This window comes from Nicotiana sylvestris, chromosome 6 (genome assembly GCF_000393655.2).
Source record: "Nicotiana sylvestris chromosome 6, ASM39365v2, whole genome shotgun sequence".
Taxonomy (NCBI): Eukaryota; Viridiplantae; Streptophyta; class Magnoliopsida; order Solanales; family Solanaceae; genus Nicotiana; species Nicotiana sylvestris.
Genome location: NC_091062.1, coordinates 100,865,668 through 100,887,763, shown reverse-complemented (window position 1 = coordinate 100,887,763; position 22,096 = coordinate 100,865,668).

The window sequence follows — 22,096 nt, the reverse complement described above, 5'->3', positions numbered from 1 at the left end:
GCCTCGTGATGTACTAGAGATCAATGATTCATTTCCCGACGAACAACTCCTCTCGGTGTCAATGAATGATATGCCATGGTTTGCCGGTGTTGCTAATTTCCTTGTGACTGGTATAATCCCGTGTGAGCTCTCTTCTAACCAAAAGAAGAAGCTCAAGTGGGATAGTTTGGATTTCTATTGGGATGAGCCGTACTTGTTCAAGATTTACACGGATGGTGTGATCCGAAGGTGTGTCCCGGAGGAAGAGCAATTGAGTATCTTGGAGGCTTGTCATTCCTCTCCCTATGGTGGCCATCATGGCGGGGCGAGGACGGCTTCTAAAGTTCTTAGTTGTGGGTTTTATTGGCCAACTTTGTTCAAAGATTCGGGTGATTTTGTGAAGAGATGCGACGAATGCCAAAGAGCAGGTGGAATTTCGAAGAAAGATGAGATGTCTCTCAATACAATTCTTGAGGTTGATATTTTTGATGTATGGGACATTGATTTCATGGGCCCATTTGTTAGCTCTTGCGGGAACACTTACATTCTTGTGGCAGTTAATTATATTTCAAAATGGGTTGAAGCCGTGGCTTTGCCCAATAATGAGGCCCGGAGTGTAGTTGCATTTCTCAAGAAGGGCATTTTTACAAGGTTTGGTACTCCTCGTGCAATCATAAGTGATGAGGGGTCTCATTTTTGCAATAGAGCTTTCGACACTTTGCTTTCAAAGTATGGTGTCAATCACAAAGTTTCTATCCCCTATCATCCTCTAGCAAGTGGTCAAGTGGAAGTCTCCAACAGGGAAATCAAAAGCATATTGTCAAAGACAATCAATGCAAATAGGACCGATTGATTGAAGAAGTTGGATGACGCTCTATGGGCTTATAGGACTGCTTACAAGACTCTGATTGGTATGTCTCTGTATTGGTTGGTGTTTGAAAAAGCTTGCCATCTACCGGTTGAGTTAGAACACAAGGCCATGTAGGCTTTGAGGAAGCTAAATCTTGAGTGGGATGTTGCAGCCAATCTTCGTGTGAAACAACTTAATGAACTTGATAAATTCCGATTCCATGCCTACTCCAGTTCGTCCTTGTACAAGGATAAGATGAAGTACCTTCATGATAAATATGCTCGTGGAAAGGAGTTTAAAGTAGGTGATTTGGTTCTCTTGTTCAATTCTCGGTTACATCTGTTTTCGGGTAAGCTTAAATCAAAATGGAGTGGACCATTTGAAGTGGTGTTGGTGACCCCTTTTGGTGCTCTTGATTTGAAAAACAAAAATGGAGAGGTCTTCAGAGTTAATGGGCACTGGGTTAAGCATTATCTTGGAAAAATGATGACAGCCACATGGTGGCACTTCTTAATTTCAAATTATGTGATGGTAACCTGCATCATTCCGCGACGTTAAATCAGGTGCTTCTTGGGAGGCAACCCATGTGTTTTTCTTCTTGTTTGTTTTTGATTTTCTTTGTAGTATAGGATTGATTTTTGGGCTAACTGGTTGCGAGATATTACAGGGTTGTGTTGATCCAGTGCAGGACTTAGTGGAAAAAAGTGCCAGGTCTCTAAAGTTGTTAATGCGGTCGCACTATATTTAGTGCGGACCACACTGGTGAGGGTGAAATGTAGACCTCTCTGAAGTTTGCCACTACGGTCGCACTACATTTTGTGCGGTCCGCGGTGGACCATTGCGGCCGCAGTCCATTTTGTACGGACCGCAGTGTGTTGCCTCCTCAAGCTTGAAAATAGTTGTGCAGTACGGACCACGGTCCATTTTGTGCGGTCCGCACTGGTTGGTGAGACTGGGCCCCAGGTCCTTTTCTATAAATAGGGCATGAGGCCCTCCTTTTACCCTTTTCGAACCTTTGGATCTTGAAAGCTTTAAGACACTGTTCATCATTTCCCTTGCTTGTAGATAATTGTTTCGACTCGTTATTCTTCATTTCATCTCATATCTGGTACCATTACATTCATTTTACTTGTTCTCTTTTGTTAATTTCTTTTAATTTGTGTTTTTCTTGCTTTCCTTTCTCTTCTTCCCGTATTTTCTTTTGTAGAATAGATTAAGGTAGTTAATCTTTGGATTAATATAGATATAGTTAATTACATCTGCTGGGCAAACTCTTAGGGACAGGACTTGGGTGTTAATTATGCTTAAAATCAAAAAGCCATGAACCCTAATTTAGTGCCACAACTGGGCACTCAGTGCGGACCGCAGTCGTTTTTGTGCGGTCCGTGGTGCCCCTGTGTGGTCCGCAGTACCATTTTGTGCAGATCGCACTGCTTATTGTTCTGAAAGCTGAATCTTAGGGAATGCGGCCGCACTACATTTTGTGCGGACTGCATTGGTCTTTGTGCGGCCGCACTGTATTTTATGCGGTCTACACTGCCGGGTTACAGAGAGTGGGTAGTCTGAACCCCACCTCTGTGCGGACCGCATGGCCATTTTCTGTGGTCTACATTGACCCTTGTGCGGCCGCACACCATTTAGTGCGGTCCGCACTGGGTGACTCCTGCAACCTTCCTACAATTTTTCTTTTCTAATTATGCAAGTTTGTTCTTAACTGTTGCAACTGATACTAACAAGTTTATTTGGATTGTGTTTGCAGACAATGGTGAAATAACGAGGTAAAGGATCTAAACAACCAGGCAAAGGAGGATCCTCCCGGGGAGGGAAACAGAAAATGGTTAAACTCACTCCCCAAGCCAGGCAAAACATCAAAAACATGAGAAAGATGATTAAAGCAACTGATAGAGCCATTGACATGTCGGAGAGTGAGTACGAGCCCTCCTGGGAGATCTCTTCAGACTCCGTGCCAGAATACATCCTTGACTGGCCGGAGTGGAACAGACTAAGAGACACACCTCCAGCATCCCCCACTACCCAAGCATCAGTGAATGTATCTTCTGGGTCGTATGAGGGCTCAACTGAAGGTGGTGGGGATGAATACTCCACCTCTCCACAACTTCTTTATTCGGAGAGGGTGCAGTAGGAGATGAAGAGGAAGTAGGAGGAGAAGAAGTAGTTGTAGAAAGTGGTGAACCTCAGGTTGGCGGGGTTGCTAGAACTAGGAAACTAGAGGCGTGGCAAGACCAGTTCGTGAGCGAAGTTGCATACCATAAATTTCGGGAATGGTGGCCGGTGAGGAAGTTGATCCTGGAGAGGAGTTTTGTGGATAGGGAATTGCTACCACAGAACCCCAATATGAGGAGGCAGTTTAGGACAAGAGTAGGTTGGGAACATTTTCTAGATGAGTGTGTGGATACTAATAAACACTTGGTCAAGGAATTCTACACCAACGTTTCCCACATCAAAAAGGGCTCCAAGGTGACCAAGGTTCGAAACCTGAAAGTCCTATTTGATGGGAAGACAATAAACGATTACCTTGGCTTCAATGAGGAGGATGAGACCCTATACATGGAAAAGATAGAAATGGGCGAGGAGCTCCGTCCGTATCTAGCACAATACCTGGCAATGTCGGGTGCCACCCCTGACTGGTTGACTACGGGCGTCAACATTCTGAGACGTAGTCTGAATTTCGAGGCACGAGGGTAGGAGACATTTGTATGTAGCAGGTTGGACCCCACGACACATGACAACTCCCTACCTCTTCACCGGGTAGTTTTGGTGGCGTCGATCATGGAGAGGTACCCAATAAATGTAGGGAATGTGATGTTAAGAATTATTACAATTGTGGGTGCTGAGCATGACAGAAACTACCCGTTCCCCAGTTTTCTCACTATGTACTTTCGGGATCTGAAAGTGGAAAAGAGGCCCTTCGACATCAAAGTCAAAGCGAAGGCCCTTTTTCCTGGTACAACATGCAGGGGGATGATAATCCCAAGAGCAAGAATTTCAAGGGTACAGTTATTGCTCCAACTGGCCAGTCTGAAGAGCCAGTTGTGGTAGTTATTCCTGCTGAGTCTACCTCTACTTCCACTGGTATCCCTCCTGGTCCATCCATCTCAGCGGACCCGGAGATTTCATCCTCCTGTGCACATCCTATTACTGCCCACCGACTGAGCCAAGCTCTTCTTAGTATCAACAACTAGATGCAGACTGCGTCATCCAAGTTGTCCACCCTCACTACCCTGTAGAGGATCAATCAGCACCTCCACCCCCACAGGTTTCCCAGTTGATAGAGGATGCTCTCAAGGAGATTTTAGATAACCAGAAGAAAATCCTTGACACTCATACGATGCTCACAAAGGCAGTTGCTTCTCATAGCCAATCTCTCAAGGAGCTTGCTAGGGAGCACAAGAAATTGAGGAAGACGCGGGCTTCCAAGGAGTCCGCAAAGGCGCTGAAGGTTGATGTTGACCGGTTGAAGGCAGACCAGCTGCCTTTGGACTTATTGCTCGATGATCCTATGCCAGTAGCTCATACCCAGCCAAAGCAGTCACAGAGGCCTCCAAAGAGAAAGAGGATGATTCCCAGAGCAGACGATGCAGTCATCCAGTTGGTAGACCCACCGGAGGCCTCCTCCAGTCAGCCACAGGATGCACCTCCGGAGTCTGTCCATGCCCAAACCCAGGTCCCAGCAGCAACAGAGCAGCAAGCCACATGGAACCAGTCTGAGGTTCCCGAGCATACTGTGGACCCAGGGACCACTCATGAGTCCATGCAGACAGATGGTCCATAAGGAGTTTCTATATCCTTTTCTCTTTCATTTTGGTGCTTTATTTCGTTTAGTTGGCATTGGGGACAATGCCAACTTTCATTTGAGGGAGTAGGCCCTGCTTTGTATTCATTCGGATGACTGTATATATATTTGATAACTTTTTATGCTTTCTTTATCTTTTCATCTTTGGGTTGTATATAATTTTAACATTTCGTTACATTTATTGCACTTTTACTCTACTTTGGGTATGTATATAAAGTTATGCTACATTGTACATATTCATCCCATCTATTATATATTCAAATCCCCTCTTGTATATATTTATTCTACTTTCCGCAAATTTTTCATTCTTAGCTTCTTGTTGTGATTCGTAGCTTCGTGTCCTTAAAGTTTGCAATAAGCCTTTAGTTTTCTTAATGCCATGGTTCTTTCCACAGGTGGATTTTGTTTGAACCGGGTGGCTCTTCCCAATGATGGATGGCATGACAACCTTCTTAAGGGTTTGAGTCCATATTTCTTTTTGTTTTTAGTAGTTTTGGTAGTTAAGGGTGCCTCAAGAAAAGCTTCACTTGAGCCTAGCACATTTGCCTTTGATCTCATGGTCAAAAACAAATTGTTGTGTTTAGTATGGTGAAAGCAGTGACCTTGAGACTCTTGTGTTAGCCGATAATCATTAAGTGATTTTTCGAGACCATTGTGTGCTCAAATCTTGTCTAAGGTCGTTGTGGGCCCCCGACTCTCTGTCTTTAGAAATCCCATAGCTTGTGTGGTGAGTAATCGCATTGCAAGTCCAAGTCCCAAGCCATTGGTCTAGAACTTGCCCTGAATATTTGTTGAGGTGAAATCCTAAGTGAATTTTGACTTGAGACATGATTATAGGCTCTCCTTGGTCCAAATGATAGCTTGAACACTTCCATAACGTACCAATGATAAGATCCCTAGTAAACCCTTTTGAGCCTTAGACCTTTTTCCTTCAAAACCCATAATACAAACCTATACCCATTTTAAAAGATACCCTCTCTTGGCACCCGATCTTTCCTTAGCACATGGCAAAAGTATAAGTGGGGGGAGAGACGAGGATTGAAACAAAGTAGTAAGACGGCACAAAAATGAAGAAAAGGAAAGGCAATGAAAAAGAAAAAAAAAGCAAAAAGACAAAAAGAATGTTCAATATGAAAGAGAATAAAAAGGGATTCAAGAAAAGCAAAGAATGAAAGGTGCGGAAAGTTGAAAAAGGAGAAAAGGTTTGAAATGTATAAGAAAGAGTGACAATGTGTCTCTCTAACCCCTTAGAAAGAAGTAAAATGACTCAAAGAGTCAAGTGAATATGTGCCAAATGAAGCAAAAGAAGTGCTTAAGGAAAGATGAAACATACTTAGACCAAACATTTCTGACCCTGAACCAAAAGCCTTCACCATGACTCCACAAAAGCCCTATATGATCTTGAGTTGAATGAAACTTACATTAGTGGTGACTTACATAAGGAGCAAGCATATGGTACCTAGAGCCGGACTTGTGACTCTTTTTCTTTAGAGAGATGAGTGAATACATTGACCTCGTTTTGAGTGCCACTATTCTAAAGGTGAGGTTTGCTTAGGGAGAGTTGAGGATATGTGAGTTTGGGTTCCACAATGACCAAAGTAATAGAAAGAGTTCTTTGATGTGTTGAGTCAACTCTTGATGCTCTTGTGTCGCACTTAATCCATGGTGTTTAAAAGAGTAAAAGTTGTTAATGATTCATTTGTTTTGAGGGCAATTGTTAGTCCCAATTGATGCTAGATGAGGTCACTTTAGGACAACTAAAATTTTCTTGGATGTTCTCTTAAGGGATGAGTCTTATTTTGTTTGCTTGAGGACAAGCAAAGGCTTAAGTTTAGGGGAGTTGATAACTAGGGATTTTGATACCTTTTATACTCCTTCTTGCTTATGTTTTGATTAGGGATTTGTACAAAATAGTCCAAAAAGGCTCACAAGTTGTGCTTGATTGCAGGTTTGATCAACAAAGTGACAAGATGTCAAAGATCAGCTCAAAAGGAGTGAAACTTGCACAAGTGCCAAAGACAAGACAAGCTAAGGCAAAACAGGCCCAGTGCGGCCGCACACCATTATGTGCGGTCCGCACTAGGAGACTCAGAGAGGCTGATTTCTAGGCAAAGAGGCAACGCGACTGCACTAGGTTCTGTGCGGTCAGCACTGCAGTTAATGCGGCCGCACTCGATTTAGTGCGGTCCGCAGACCCAAGGATCAGAGAGATGCCAGATGTGAAGTTCCAAGCCAATGCGGTCCACAGTCCATTCTGTGCGGACCGCACTAGAAGCCTTCGCGGCCGCAGCCCATTCTGTGCTGTCCACATTGCCCGAGTTCAGAGAGCTGTATTTTGAAGATCAGAGCCCTAGTGCGGCCACACTCTATTTTGTGCGGTCCGCACTAACCCCGCAGGGGTATTTTTGTCCAAATTTTTCAGCTTAGCATAAATATCTTCTTTTTTCATTTTTAGGGTATCAGATAGTTTTGTAACGTAGCTGCGCTCGTGGGTTCGACTTTCTTAGACATTTTGGGAAATATTATCTACTTTTTATAATTGAATCTTGTTATTTACCTTAGTGATTAATTAATATGAGTTGTTCTTCATCTATTTCTTGCTTTTCTTCTTTAATTATGAGTAGCTAGACCTATAAGCTAGGGTTGTGGCTCAACCCTAGTGTGGGTAATTGATGGGTCTTATATTTTAGGGCTAGATTGACTATGAGTGTTTGATATTTGAGCCAATTTCATGGTTAATTGCTGAATTAGTGGTTGCAAACACTAGTTTGTGTTTAGTTGACTAGGGCTATTCTTGAGAAAAAGAGCCTAAGTCTCCGAAATTGGTCCAACAAGGAATTGGGGCATACTCAAGAGATTGATAACCCCAATTAAAGGGTTAAACCTCGAGAGAGTAATACCCAACTTGAACCCTAGTTGCTTGTGCAAATTTGCATAGCCAATTGGTCCTGAGAAAGTCAATTCGGGAAAAATCACTCGAACCACCAAGAGGTGTAGAGTGGGTAATATCGTGCAACGGTTATATCATACTCCCCAATTATGTCAATCGTGTATTAGATTCAATTACCCGTCAATTAACCACCTAGGTGAAAGTCATTACCCTAGTGCCTTTTAAACCATTTGAACAACCCTTTTTAGATTAACTCTTAGCTTAATCTAGTTGCATTTACCATTTGTAGTTGATAATAGTAGAAGTAAAATGAAAACCCCCAAAAATGATTAGAAGTGTAATTTGGAACACATACGCAATCCTAAACTAGATAGATACTCGATTCCAAATTCTAGCTCTCTATGGAAATCGATCCCGACCCTAAATCGGGTAAAAACTACTCCGACCCTCTCTCACTACTCAATAGTAGTGCGGAGTAGGCCACGATCAAACTCCATAATACAAAGACACTTCGTCGAATATGACATCCCTTGAGATAACAAACAGATGAGTTTTAGGATCCATGCACCTCCATCCCTTTTTTCTTTCATCATATCTGACAAATATGCATTTCCTTGCCTTGGCATCCAACTTGCTCTGTTGAGAATCCGGAATGTGAACATAACAAATAGAGCCAAAAACCCCGAGGTGTTTAACGTTAGGATTTTCTCCAAACTATAATTCATAGGGAGACTTCATATTGTTTGGAGAAAGCGGCATCCGGTTAATCACATATGCTGCACATTTCATACCTTCAGCCCACAAGGCTCTAGGTAAATTCATGGAATGAAGCCAACTCTTACATGTCCGTTAAGTCTCGAATCTTCCTTTCAGCCACTCCATTTTGTTGTGGCGTATCAGTGAATGTCAACTCTCTTTTAATGCCATGATGACGACAAAAGGAAAGAAACTCATCTGACGTGAACTCATCACCGTTATCAGTTCGCATCCGCCTTATTCTGGAATCAAGTTCACCTTCAACTGTTTCTTTGAACTTTACAAACTTACTAAAAACTTCTGACTTGTGCTTTACAAAATAAAGCCAAGTGAATCTAGTAAAATCATCAATAAATATTATCATATAAGAATAGCCTGAGAATGAAGGAGTTCTCGTTGGCCCCATCAAGTCACTGTGAATAAGTTCTTGTGGGGCACTGCACCTTGACAAGGATATGTCAAATGGAAGACGATGTGCCTTTCCATATTGACATCTTTCACAAACCTCTCCTCCACCAAAATTTTTTAAGTTATGCAATCCTTTTACTAGATTCAATATCCATGCTAAGATGTCCAAGTCTAGCATGCCAAAGATGTATGTTATCATTGCTACTCATCTTATCAATATATGAATTAGAGGTAGATAAGACATATAAATCGTTAACTCTCTTACCTGAGTGAATGATATCTGCTTTGAGCACTTTGATATTTCAGAGGAACTTCACATCACGTGGGCCAAATAGCAAATAGTTTCCAGCATCTACATCATTTGCAACTAAAAATAGATTTCTCTACATTCCTGGAATATGGAAGACACTGTTGAGGGTGATAGTGTCTTTTTGCTTCTCGTTGATCACAACAATGCCTTCTTTCTCCACATTATAGACTGTATTATCTGCTGTAACAATGACATCATGTCCGTTGTATTCACGAAGCCATGGAAATGAGATGGTGCCCACATCCTGAATCCACGATCATGTCTCTTTCAAAATTTATGGAAGCCATGGCATTTATTGCTCGAGTCTCCTCTGCGAAGCACTTTCCCCAGTCTACTTCTTTTTCTTCTTCTTCTTCAGCAGCTTTCTTGGTTTGAGCCATATTGCTCTCTTTGGCTCGACAATATCTTTTTATGTGCCTATCTTTGCCACAACGGTAACATTTTAAAAGCTTTTTACCGTTACTGAAAGACCTCCCCTTCTTTCCTAGCGAGCTTGAACCACTTGAGGATTAAAAGTGCATGCTATCTCTTGATTTCTCTTTAAAGTTCCTCTTATCGATGATAAGAGCATTTCCTTCTCATTCTTTGATAGATACAACAGCCATCTGTTTGGCTAGTAGCTCTTATGACGACAACAAATTATCAATTTCTTCCAAAGATGGTTGTTGAACCCATCCTTGAATCGATGTAACAAAGGGAATATATTCTGGCTTTAAACCACGAATAATAATTCTTCTTATTTGTGCTTCAGAGTGGGTTGCTCTAGTAGTGAGCACCCTCCACTTCCAACCAAGAGGTTGTGAGTTCGAGTCACCCCAAGAGTAAGGTGGGAAGTTCTTGGATAGAGGGATGCCGAGGGTCTATTGGAAACAACCTCTCTACCCCAGGGCAGGGGTAAGGTCTGCATACATACTACCCTTCTCAAACCCCACTAGTGGGATTATACTGGGTTGTTGTTGTTGTTGTTGTTGTTGTTGTTGTTGTATTCGTGCTTCAGAGATAGCCTCGTCCGGATTCAATAGAGAAATTTTGTAACACAGATTTTTAACTTTCAAAAAATACTCGGCGATAGAGAGATTACCTTGAGTGGTGTTAGCTAACTCATTCTCCAAAATCTGTAGTCGAGCTTTATCCTTCTTGTTGAACAACCAATCGAGGGTCCTCCATATTTCATGAGCTGATTTACACCTTATGATATGATCAAATAAATTAGGGGAGATAGACCTTTTCAGGATAAACTCCACCTTAGCATTAATTTGCTTCCACTTCTTACGCGCATTACTATTTTTTGGTGCGTCAGTAGGAGGACTTGTGTTACTCCCATTGACAACTTCCCACAAATCCTTACCTATAAGGTATGACTCCATACAAGTCTTCCATACCTTGTAGTTGGACTGGTTTAATAACTCCATCCTCAGTCCATTAGCACGACCATCCAAATCCATTTAGAGAAACCAATTGAATCAACCACTAACCTGACCTTGCAATATATCTAGAAGCTACTATGGCTCTGATACCATGTAAAGAATAGCAGAAGAAGAGTATTTTTTAGAGACCTTCTGCTAGCCCAAGATCGTTAACTAGGATTGAAGGATTCAACTAAAGAAGAGCAAGCTTGAAAAGAGAAGAGAGATTTTTGAAAGAAGAACTTTGTTATTGAAGAAGACTTTCTTGAATTTGGCTTCATTACAAATAAACAAGACACCCCTATTTATACTTGTCTATAGATGATTCTAGATAATGTACAAGGAAGATTTTAGATAACCTTATCTTCTAACAACACTCTAGAATATCTAGATATGTCTATCATATAACCTTATCTTCCCACAACATTCTAGAGTATCTAGATGTGTCTACTAGATAAATATCAAGGGTGCTACACTATGACATTCTAGAGAACTCTATGTTTTTTTTCAAAAAATCAACTTTACTTTATTTTTTCTCACATGTAGTATCCTTCTGTCGTAAAATTGGAGCTAAGCATAGATGCATGCATGAGTATCAGGGGCGGTCCGACGAATTTTGTGACCTATTATGAGGGGCTTAACCTTTTAATTTTTTTATTATTTATTTGAAGTCTGTTTTTTTAGCTTTTCTTAGATACAAGGTTATTAATAATTTTCTTATAATCAATAACTCCTAATAAGTATTTCTCAATTGACAATATAGCTAATCCATTTAACCTTTTTTGTGACGTTGTTGTTCTTAGGTAAGATTTTATCAATTTTAATTTTTGAAAACTTCTTTCCGCTGAAGCAACGGTAACATGAGTTATGAACATTATTCCATAAGCAATTTAGGCATTTGGAAAAGAATTAAATCTTTTTATTTGATTAAATGTATCAATTAAACTGTTATCTTTTAATTGTACTATTTTCCTTAAACTTTTAATTTAGAAAATAAATCTAAACAATCAATATAGAATTGATTATTATGCTTTAAGGAACATTCGAGATTAAGACAATATTTTTTTAAATTTTCAACATCTAGTGATCTTAGTTTTTACTACCAAATAAAAAACTAAAAATATTTTCTTATGTTTCGAATTGTTCAAATCTATTTTGAAGTGAAAAAATAATCTTGTCTATTATGTATAAACGTTATAAACTCTAAAGGACTCTTTGAAAGATTTTGAGATTTCATTATCTACATTCACATCAAATTGTTACTTCCCATATATCACACGTTACGAAATTCGAGTTCGATATTCATTTCAAGTGCAATTTCCTTGGTAGAAATCATAGTAGTTGTAAATCCTTCTTCTCTATATTTGTTAAAGAAAGAAATCAAACGTTTTCACTTTACATAACTCTTTTTTAAATTTATACATAGTCTATTAGGTGTAACAGAAAATGGGACCCCTATAAATTTGGGGCCTAAAATAGTTATTTTACTTGCTTTATGGAAGGGCCGACCCCTAATGAGTATTTACTGTTCCTTGTTTCTCTATAATTTTTGTCTTTTTATGGCAGTAACCAAGTGCTGAATGTACGATTTAGAAATAAATGGCTATACTTTTTAACTAAAGTAAAAATAAAAGGGCAAACAACCAAAACTTAGTTATAATTAGTACTATTAAAATGCAGCAACAACAACAACAACCCAGTGTAATCCCACAAGTGGGGTCTGGGGAGGGTAATATGTACGCAGACCTTACCTCTACCCCGAGGGGTAGAGAGGCTGTTTCCAGGAGACCCTCAACTCAAAGAGGCAACACGAGACACTATATTAGTACTATCAATAGACTCATAATAAAACAACATAAAATACCATGAAATCCATAACATAACATAAATACCATAAAAACAAAGTAACAACAATATACGAGATATAGGAAATACGAGAATATGTAAGGTATTAATACACAGAAGATAAAGCCCATCATCAGTAGTTGATCAATAGCATCCTAAGACTAATTCCTAACCGGCTAGTCTCACTCTAGTGCGCTGTAAAAAAGACATCACAATTTCCCCTAACCTACAACCTTAATGCTCGATCTCCACAATTCCCTGTTTAGGGCCATGTCCTCAGTAACCCTAAGTCGCGCCATATCCTGCCTGATCACCTCTCCCCAATACTTCTTAGGTCTCCCTCTACCTCTCCTCGTACCCACCACCGCCAGTCGTTCACACCTTCTCACCGGTGCATCAGTGTTCCTCCTCTGAATGTGCCCGAACCATCTGAGTCTTGCTTCCCGCATCTTGTCCTCCATGGGGGCCACACCCACCTTCTCTCGAATATCTTCATTTCTAATCTTATCCTTCCTTGTATGCCCGCACATCCACCTCAACATCCTCATCTCTGCAACTTTCATCCTCTGGATGTGTGAGATCTTCACCGGCCAACACTCGGTCCCATACATACTATTAAAATGAATTCTTTATAATTTTTTATTTTGAAAAGAAAGAATACGAAAATAGTCGATCATATTGGGACTCGCGTTATGGCCTTTTCACTTTATTTACTAAACTCAAAAAACCACAATGAGTGTCGATGACTAAGTTCATCAAGAATGTAGAGATCATCCTTTGCTTATTGTGATTCGTGATAAATTCGAAAACAGTGGGAGTTAATTGATTATCAAGGACATGCAAGTGTTCTTTTCATTTCTTGAGGGGCCAATGTGATTTTCTCTTTGTCCGATAAAAGATATGAAGGCCCTAATTGTCCCCTTTGGTTAGCCAAATTGTTCTTTTCTTTTTATTTCTATATATTCATTTACATTATTTATGCATCTTCTTTTCCTTTCCAAGAGCCAGTTGGGTGTGTACTGAATTATATTGTTGTTAATTCTAAGTGACCCGACCTCTGTGGTAGAGTTTTATGAACTTTGTCACATCAAAGTGGGCATTGGATCTCTATTCTTGCAAATTGGTAAAAAGTAGCTACTTGGGTTTTACTTGGTAAATGAACTTTTGGAAATCCAATCATCGATATTGTTGTCATTTGGTTTCTTACCAAGGTTAATTACGCATAACAAAATGAAAAATATTTCTACTGGCCGACGAATGCGTGCAGATAGTTTTGATATATATATATAATACGTTTCAAAATATGTTTTACTTTTACCTCTACAATAAACTTTACCATACTGATACCGATAATTTCAAGTGACTTCTTTCCATTAACCTTACGATCTAAGATCTAAGATCAATTTCATGGCGGCCACTCGTAGTCAAGCCACCCTTTAAAGATTGCATTTTACTAGTAATACACAATAAGAGTCCTAGAATCCTTTTTGCTAGCTAAAAACAGAGTCCTAGAAGCTTCGAAAAGTATACATTTACGTGAAAAAGTTTATCTGCTGGACATATTCCACACATTATGTGATTTATAGTCTGTTTGACCAAGCTGTAAAAATAGTTTATTTTGAGAAGTATTTTTTTCAAAAGTGCTTTTGGTGAGAAGCAGATTGTGTTTGGCTAATTAGTTTGAAAAGCACTTCTGAGCAGCAATTAGTGTTTGACCAAACTTTAAAAAACTGCTTCTAAGTGTATTTTTCTCAAAAGTACTTCTCAAAAAAGTACTTTTGGAGAGAAACTACCTTTTTCTGCTTCTCATCAAAAACACTTTTTTTACTCCCAAAAGCTTGGCCAAATACCTCAATTTTTGGCCAAAAATACTTTGACAAAAAAAAAAAAAACACTTTTGATCAAAAAAAAAACTTTGCCAAGCAGGCTATTAATCAAAGACTCAAAGGCATCATTACACTTCAATTAAGAAAGCTGAAATGGTCAATTTCCACAATTTGCAAGATAAGTTTCAAGTTTTACTTATTTAAACAAGAGTTCAAATTATATACAGTGATAATGAAGAAAATAACATTATTAATGGAATTAGTTGATTATAAAAGTTTATTACTCTATTAACAGATTATCATATCAAGCTTCATATGCATATAATTACATGCTGTTGTAGATAAATTACTAGTTGCGTGGAACATAAACTGTTTGAAGAATTATTCACACGGCTGATTGAACTTGGGGGAAGAAAGAAATTAACGAAAGGTGCACTAGCAATCGTTTCTTAGTAATGATGATGATGGTCGATAGTTGACTAACGGTGGTCTCATCAAGTACAATCCTAGGTAACTATTCAACGACTGTGAAAAGGGAAAACAGAAATGCTCCAACAGGTCAACCAATTTTGATTTAAAATTTTTGAGTAACAAACTAGTGAAAAGATAAAAAGTAGGGAGTACTATTTTTTATTTATGTGGTGGGGCGTTACTTGACACGGAAATTAAAACAAATTTAAAACTTGTAATTGAAAACAAGCTATAAGTATTTATATGCCTATAAATTATCTTATTGTAATTAAAATGAAAAATTTAAAGTGAAACTCTTTTTAAATAAAAAGTATGACGTTCTCTTTTAATTTAAACATACTAAAAAAAATATAACACATAAATTAGGACGATAAAAGTACTTACTAAAGACGAGCTATCGGTTCTTATTTTTCTACAGGTATATACAGCAACAACTTCATCTATGTCAAAGTCTGTTTCACCTTCTCTGCTTTTACTCTATGGTCTCTTCTTCATTTGGCGCCATGTAATTGGCATAAAGCTACCGACAATCGAAATATATCTTAGATGATGAATCAATATTAGTGCTCCCCTTCTATTTTGTATTTTTTTGGGTGGTGGACTATACAAAGTTTTCCCAAGTAGGGACATGAAAGATTAAGTATGAATATCACAAGGGCCTACCCTATACTATACTTTTGCTTAGTAGGTACTAGTAAGTATCTTGAATACTCTATCGCTATACAATCCTCTGTGAGTAAAAATATGATGAGTGATGATGCTGAGGCCTGAGTTTGCAAAGACCCCACGTGTGCTGCTACATAAATCATTTTGTCTACTACTTAATACTATGTAGAAGCCAAAGACCAGCAGTACTAATAATTTATACTAGTGACAGACTAAATGATTCCTCTTACACCATCTTTTGATTGAGTAGTTCAAATCTCAATGTTTTATTTTTTGCTTTAGGCAATCGATCAATATCCGAAACTTATTGACCTTATTAATTGTGATTTGCGTCAAATATATACTTACGGAGATAAAATGCTTCTTACTATGAGAATATTTTTGAATCGCAATACTCAAATTCGAAACCTCTAATTAAAGGTGAAACAATTTCGACAATTTTAGCACACCCATTATCGTTGGTGATAATCTGTGAGAAGATAGACCAAGAAAAAGTTAGTAACTGCTCATATGTCAAAATCACTTTGCAGGCATTATTGGCTCCTTAAACTCTACTTAATGATAGGTAGGGTTTCGCATAGTTGCTCTTGTTGATTATCTAAATTTGCAGTGATAAACATGCCACAGGCACTATGGCGAACAGCAGGTCCACCTTAATGCCATTTAAGGCCTAAAAAACAACATTATTGATGATAATCACTTTATTGAACTATATCATTATCAAGTGTTTCCCCTTTTCTATTCTTTTTTATTTTTAAATGAACGGCGAGGATACAATTCCTAGCTTCGGAATATTGAACTTACAACTTTAGTGATCTGTGTTTGTTACCAAAACGTCCTACGTGGTCTTTTATTACATTCTCTTAATTATATGTAGTGATAGATTACTTAACTATTGGAGTAAAAATTGCACGGGGCGCCCTATTTGGTCGCTCTCATTTAACTTATACCTATTTTTTTAAAAACTTTTAACTTGTACCCACTTTTTAAATAACTTCAGTCCCTTTCTCCTCCTCTTCCTTCTTCTTCTTCTTCTTCTTCTTCTTCTTCTTCTTCTTCTTCTTCTTCTTCTTCTTTCTTCTGCTGCTGTTGGTGCTGCTATGGAACTTCAGTTCATGGGATGATTGCCATAAATATGTTTATCAGATTATTTAAAAATAAATTAAAAATAATTATAAATGAACTAAATAACTAGTTGTAACTATATTAGATGAGTAGATTCTTGGTGTATATGTTTGTTTGGGATCTTGGTCATCTGTATTTTGACCCTTGTATTATCATTCCTTTTTTCTTCTTTCAAAGCTATGTAATAGTAAATTTAGACTACGTTACTTGTTGATGTAACCAATTAGTTCAGAGGCACGTTAGTTTCAGTTGCAAGATTTTTGTTGAAATTGGTGACTTTACTGATCAGTGAATGATGATAGTTATTAGATTAGTTCATACTCTCATTTTCTTTTCTTGTTTACATAATTACAAACAAAATACAGATGACCAAGATCCCAAACAAACATAAATAATGCTGAAGTTTTTACAAATAAACTAAATAACTTCAGCTCTAGAGCTGAAGTTCGACAGTTACAAAACAAAACTTCAGCTCTAGAGCTGAAGTTCGCCAGTTACAAAAACAAAAACTTCAGCTCTAGAGCTGAAGTTCGCCAGTTACAAAACAAAAACTTCAGAACACTTGCTACTTCAGGCCCGTCTATTAGAATGATGAAGTTTTGCGTGATTGCCTTTGCTACTTCAGCCCCGTATGCTGAAGTTATGCGAAAAAGCAGGTACGTTTGCAATTGTTTTGCAAAGCGGACACAAATTAAAACGTGACATAAAAAGCGGGTATAGATGCAAATGCCCCACTATTGGATCAGCCCGACCCAGGGCTGGCCTTGTTAAGCTGAGCCTAACAGGGCTTGTTTCGATTAAGGCTGGGCCTTTGCTTAACCGGCTAGTTAAAAAGCATTTTTTCGTTACAATTGTCTTATTTATTTGAAACTTATTTATCAAAATTGTCTTAGATTTTTTAATTACCCGACCTAACTATATTTTTCTTACAATTTATATAACATTCATTATTAGTATCTTAAATTAAGAAATTAAGTTACATCCTTTTTTCTTTTTTCTCTCATCTCCTCTTTCCTTATTCTCTACCGCATCTTTCCATATACAATCCATTATTAGTGCCTTAAATTAGGGGATTCATTTATACCATTTTTCTTTTTTCTCTCCTCTTTGCTTGTTCTATTCTCTGCCGCCTCTCTCCACCCAAAAGCGTGAAGAGTTGAATATTGAATCTTGGATGCACATCTCCGTGAAACTCGAAATTTAAGTAAAATGTTCAATGCCTCCACCTCCATCGATGTAGCATCAACATCAGTAACAATAGAAACTCGACGATCATAAATTTCTATGGTACATCAGCATACAAGTTTAAAATAAAATTTTGTACAAATTTGATAAATCTACAACAACATATAAACTAAAAAGAATTTTTATACAACTACTTATATAGTATACAACTTAATTATAACTTATATACGACTTTCATAATTATTTCTACCCAGTATACAACTACAACATCATATAACATAAATATAATTTTCATACAAAATTTATACAATATATCTTTTGTATATGATTTGTATATATTTTGTATATGGTGTGTTCTTCTACCTCTTTGAAATTCCAATCAATACTTTCCTCTCTTAATACAATTTTAATACATATGAACAACTTTATGTAAAAAGATAGTATTTATAACTTAATAAAAATTTCATGCAACGATTCAGACATTATATAACTATTTTTTTAATTTTCATACAATATTCAAATAAAAAAAAAATATAACTACAACAAGATACAACTTAAATACAATTTACATACAACTATAATACAACCTTAATACAATTTTATATGTATATTAAATGTCATATCTTAAATTGAGATATACCCTTCTTCTTCTTTATCAAATACCCTTAAATTGAGATATAAACTTCAAAAAATATTTTCAATATTTGCAACAACACCCAATCCAAATAAATAATATTTTTGATAGCCTAAATTCGAATTTAAAGCTTCAAAGCTTTTTAATGATTGCCAATGATGGAGAATCAAACACCTTCAAAATTTATTGATTGAAAATTTTAATTTGAACACCAATTGTGCAGCGTGAAAGAAAATTGCTAAGTTAAAACTCTATAGTAAAACGATTGAAATCTATTGATGAATTCCTAAAAAAAGAGAGTATAAAGTAGATTTGAAAAGAGAAATAAATATAGAAAATTGAAGAAAGAAAAATAGGGTTGGGGAAACAACAGAGAATGTGTGTGTGTGTGTGTGAGAGAGAGAGAGAGATGGAGAAAGAAATATCAAAGAGAGAGAAGGAGTTACAAATGGGGTAAACCATAACGAAGTGCTTGGGCCTGAGAATGAGTTATGCACGAGTCAAAATATAAAACAGCCCAACAAGAGGTTATTAGACTATAATTAGGATCCAGGTTGAGGTACATAAGTCAAAGAATTACTGGACAAGAGGAATTATAGTTACAATAACTATCAGCTCATGGAAGTACAAGGACATACGAATAGAAGTCTTTTCTTTATTTTGGCTTAGTTCTTGTTGGAGCACTCTAAAACCTTCCTCTGTTCTTTCTTCTTTTTCATTTTCCTCTTTTCAGTTGTTCATTTGGTTGTTTCTACATTGAGAGTTTGGTTTAGATCTGTAATTCTATTTTTTGGTCAATACAATACAGATACACATGTATCTCAATCCGGATCCCAATTATAGTCCATAACCTCTTATTGGGCTATTTCACATTCTGACTCGTGCATAACTCATTCTAAGACCCCAAGTATTTGTTGTGCTTTACCCTATTTGTAATAGAAGGAAGATGGAATAACTGATATTCCCTATTCAATTTCTAATATAAAGGGGTACTCATTTATAACGACCTGATAAGTCGTTTTGTGTAATTGTACCCTTTTATCCCTTTTCATGATTCACACATATGTGTTTATGCTTTTATGACTTACATGGTTGATTAGTTTAGTTTTAGGAAGCTTTTGGGTTGATTTGTACCCTTGATTCTCAACTTAGAAGTTAAAAATTGAAAATATTGACCAAACTTTAATTTTTGTGAAAACAACACCGGAACTATATGTTTATGGATCCGATAACTTCACATCGTGATTTCGGACTTGGGCGTATACCCAAAAATGATTTTGGAAGTTCGTAGGTCGATTTGTGTTGATTCGGTGAAATTTTACAATTTAAAGTTGAAAAGTTTGACCGTAGGTTGACTTTTAACTATCAAACTTGGAATTTAATTTTGGGACTTAGAATAGGTATGTTATGACATTTAAAACTTGTAATTTGGTGTCATTTGGAGTTGATTTGATAGGATTCAGACGCTTAGTTGTAATTCTATAAGGCATTGAAAATTTCTTTGAAATTCATGCGTTTTAGAGTTTAATTCGTAGTTTTAGATGTTATTTTTGTATTTTGATCATGCGATCTAGTTCGTATGATATTTTTATACTTGTGTGGATATTTGGTTGGGAGCCCCGGGGCTCGGGTGAGTTTCGCGTGCTTAACGGAGTGTTGTTAGAGTTGAGTTTCTAGTTTTTTTGCACAGGGCCTCAGATCTCGCATTTGCGAGATTTTAGATGGCAATTGCGAAGGCAGGTCAAGTCTTTTGGGTTCGCATTTGCGATAAATACCTGGGGGGAGCTTGTTCGCATTTGCGATCTATATGGTCGCATTTGCGGGCGTCCTAGGTTAGCAATTGTGAACTTTCCATCGCAATTACGATGACAGTAGAAATGAAAGGTCTTCGCTTTTGTGATGAATTCTTCGCATTTGCAGGGTTCGCAATTCAGGTCGCATTTGCAACATCGGTGACTGGATAAATAGCTAAGGGACAGGATTTTTGAACTCATTCTCACATTTTTGAACCCTAGACTCGGTAGGAAGCGATTTGGAAAGAGGATTTTCACCTACAAACCTTGGGTATGTGATTCTAATCTATCTTTAATCTTATTCATCAACATATCTTAGATATTAACATCAAAATCATGTAAATCAAAGTAGAAAATTTTGAAACTTTGCCAAATTTTTGAAAAATAAGAAATTGTATTTTGAGAGTTGATTTGGACTCGGATTTTGAAACTAATCACATATATGAACTCATGGGGTCATGGGTAGGAAGAATCTACCATTGGACCCAGGTTTTGGCCGGGTTTAGTTTTGTTGACTTTTTGGAAAAAAGTGAAGGTCTTAAATTTTTATATTGCAATTGAATTCCCTAGCACTGTTTGATGATATTGAGTCGATTTTGGTTAGATTTGAGCGGTGTGGAGGCGGATTTTAAGGGAAAATCTATTTCTGAGAATTGAATTGGCCTAATTAAAATAAGTGTCTTGCCTAACTTTGTGTGAGGGAACTACCCCTTAGGATTGGTATTGTTGCTTCAATTGTGCTAAGTAAAATCTGTGTACACAAGGTGACGAGTGGGTACACGGGTTGCACTTAGTATTTGTCCGGTTGAGGGTACTTGGGCTATTTCCATGCTTAAATTGAAATAGAATATCATGATCTAAAGTCTCGTAGTCAATTTATCCTTAATTGTGTTAGACTATCCTTACATATTTTAAATGATTTGTTTAGTACTTGATCTACATCCTACTTGCTAAATTGCTCCCATACTTTAGTTGAACTTGTTGCCTCTTTTATTGTTACAAGCTATCTCTTTATTGTTAATCTTCATTACAAGAAGTAATTATTCATGTTATCCCTTTCCTTGTCGACTTCCATTATTTGAGACTCATTGTTAAAAGTTATCTCTTTTATTGTGAGTTTGCCTTATCTATTATCGTGATTATACATTATTTCTCTCATTGTTGAGTTATTTGGTGTTGAAGTTGTGAAAGTCATTAATAAGTTGAGGCGATGTGGTTATTGTTGAAACGTTTATATTATTAAGAATCTTTCATTCATTGTTATTGTTGATATTCTTATCTACGTTGTGATGGAGCCATGGGATATTATTATGGAAATACTGATATTGTTATTATTGGCAAGTTGTGATATATGGACACTTATGGTGCGAAATGTTATTGTGTTGTGATATTGACGCACGTGTAGCGGTATAAGGATTGGGGTTAATGAGCATGCAACGGTATAAGGTGGGACTTATATGTGTGTTTCTTGTAGAAGAACTACCTGGAGCCACACAATGTCATAAGAAGGTCTAAAGTGCGTGTAACTATTTTGGGAAAACTATTTTATTAACCTATTTTCAAATGTATGGCTCACGCGGCGGTATAAAGAAATATTGTGATTGAAATTGAGAAATGTAAATACGAGGCGGTACCTCGCTTGTGATTCTTGATTTTATGAGGCGATACCTCGGTCTGATTTCATTATATACGAGGCGGTACCTCATTGTGATTTTTGCGGTTGATTTCATGTTGTAAAGAGTTTTTGGTGGAAATATTTCTTGTTGTTGTGCCCTTAATTGTTCTAGCAGCTGTTGTCCGTATAGGACCACTTGAGTTTTCTTCTGTTGTTTCTTTTTACGTGTTCCCATATTAAATTTCGGTATATTTTAGGTTATTATATTGTTTCATATCAGCTATTTTATGCTTTCCCTTATTTATTTTTATTGCTTTCTACACTATTTATTTATATCCTAGTAGTTGTGTTGACCTGGCCTCGTCACTATTCTATTGAGGTTAGGCTCGATACTTACCGGGTACCGTTGTGATGTACTCATACTACGATTCTTCATAGTTTATGCATATCCAGGCATGTCTGCTCGTGCTGGTAGATATAGATTCCTACGAGCTGCTTTATCGGAGACTTCAAGGGATGCCTG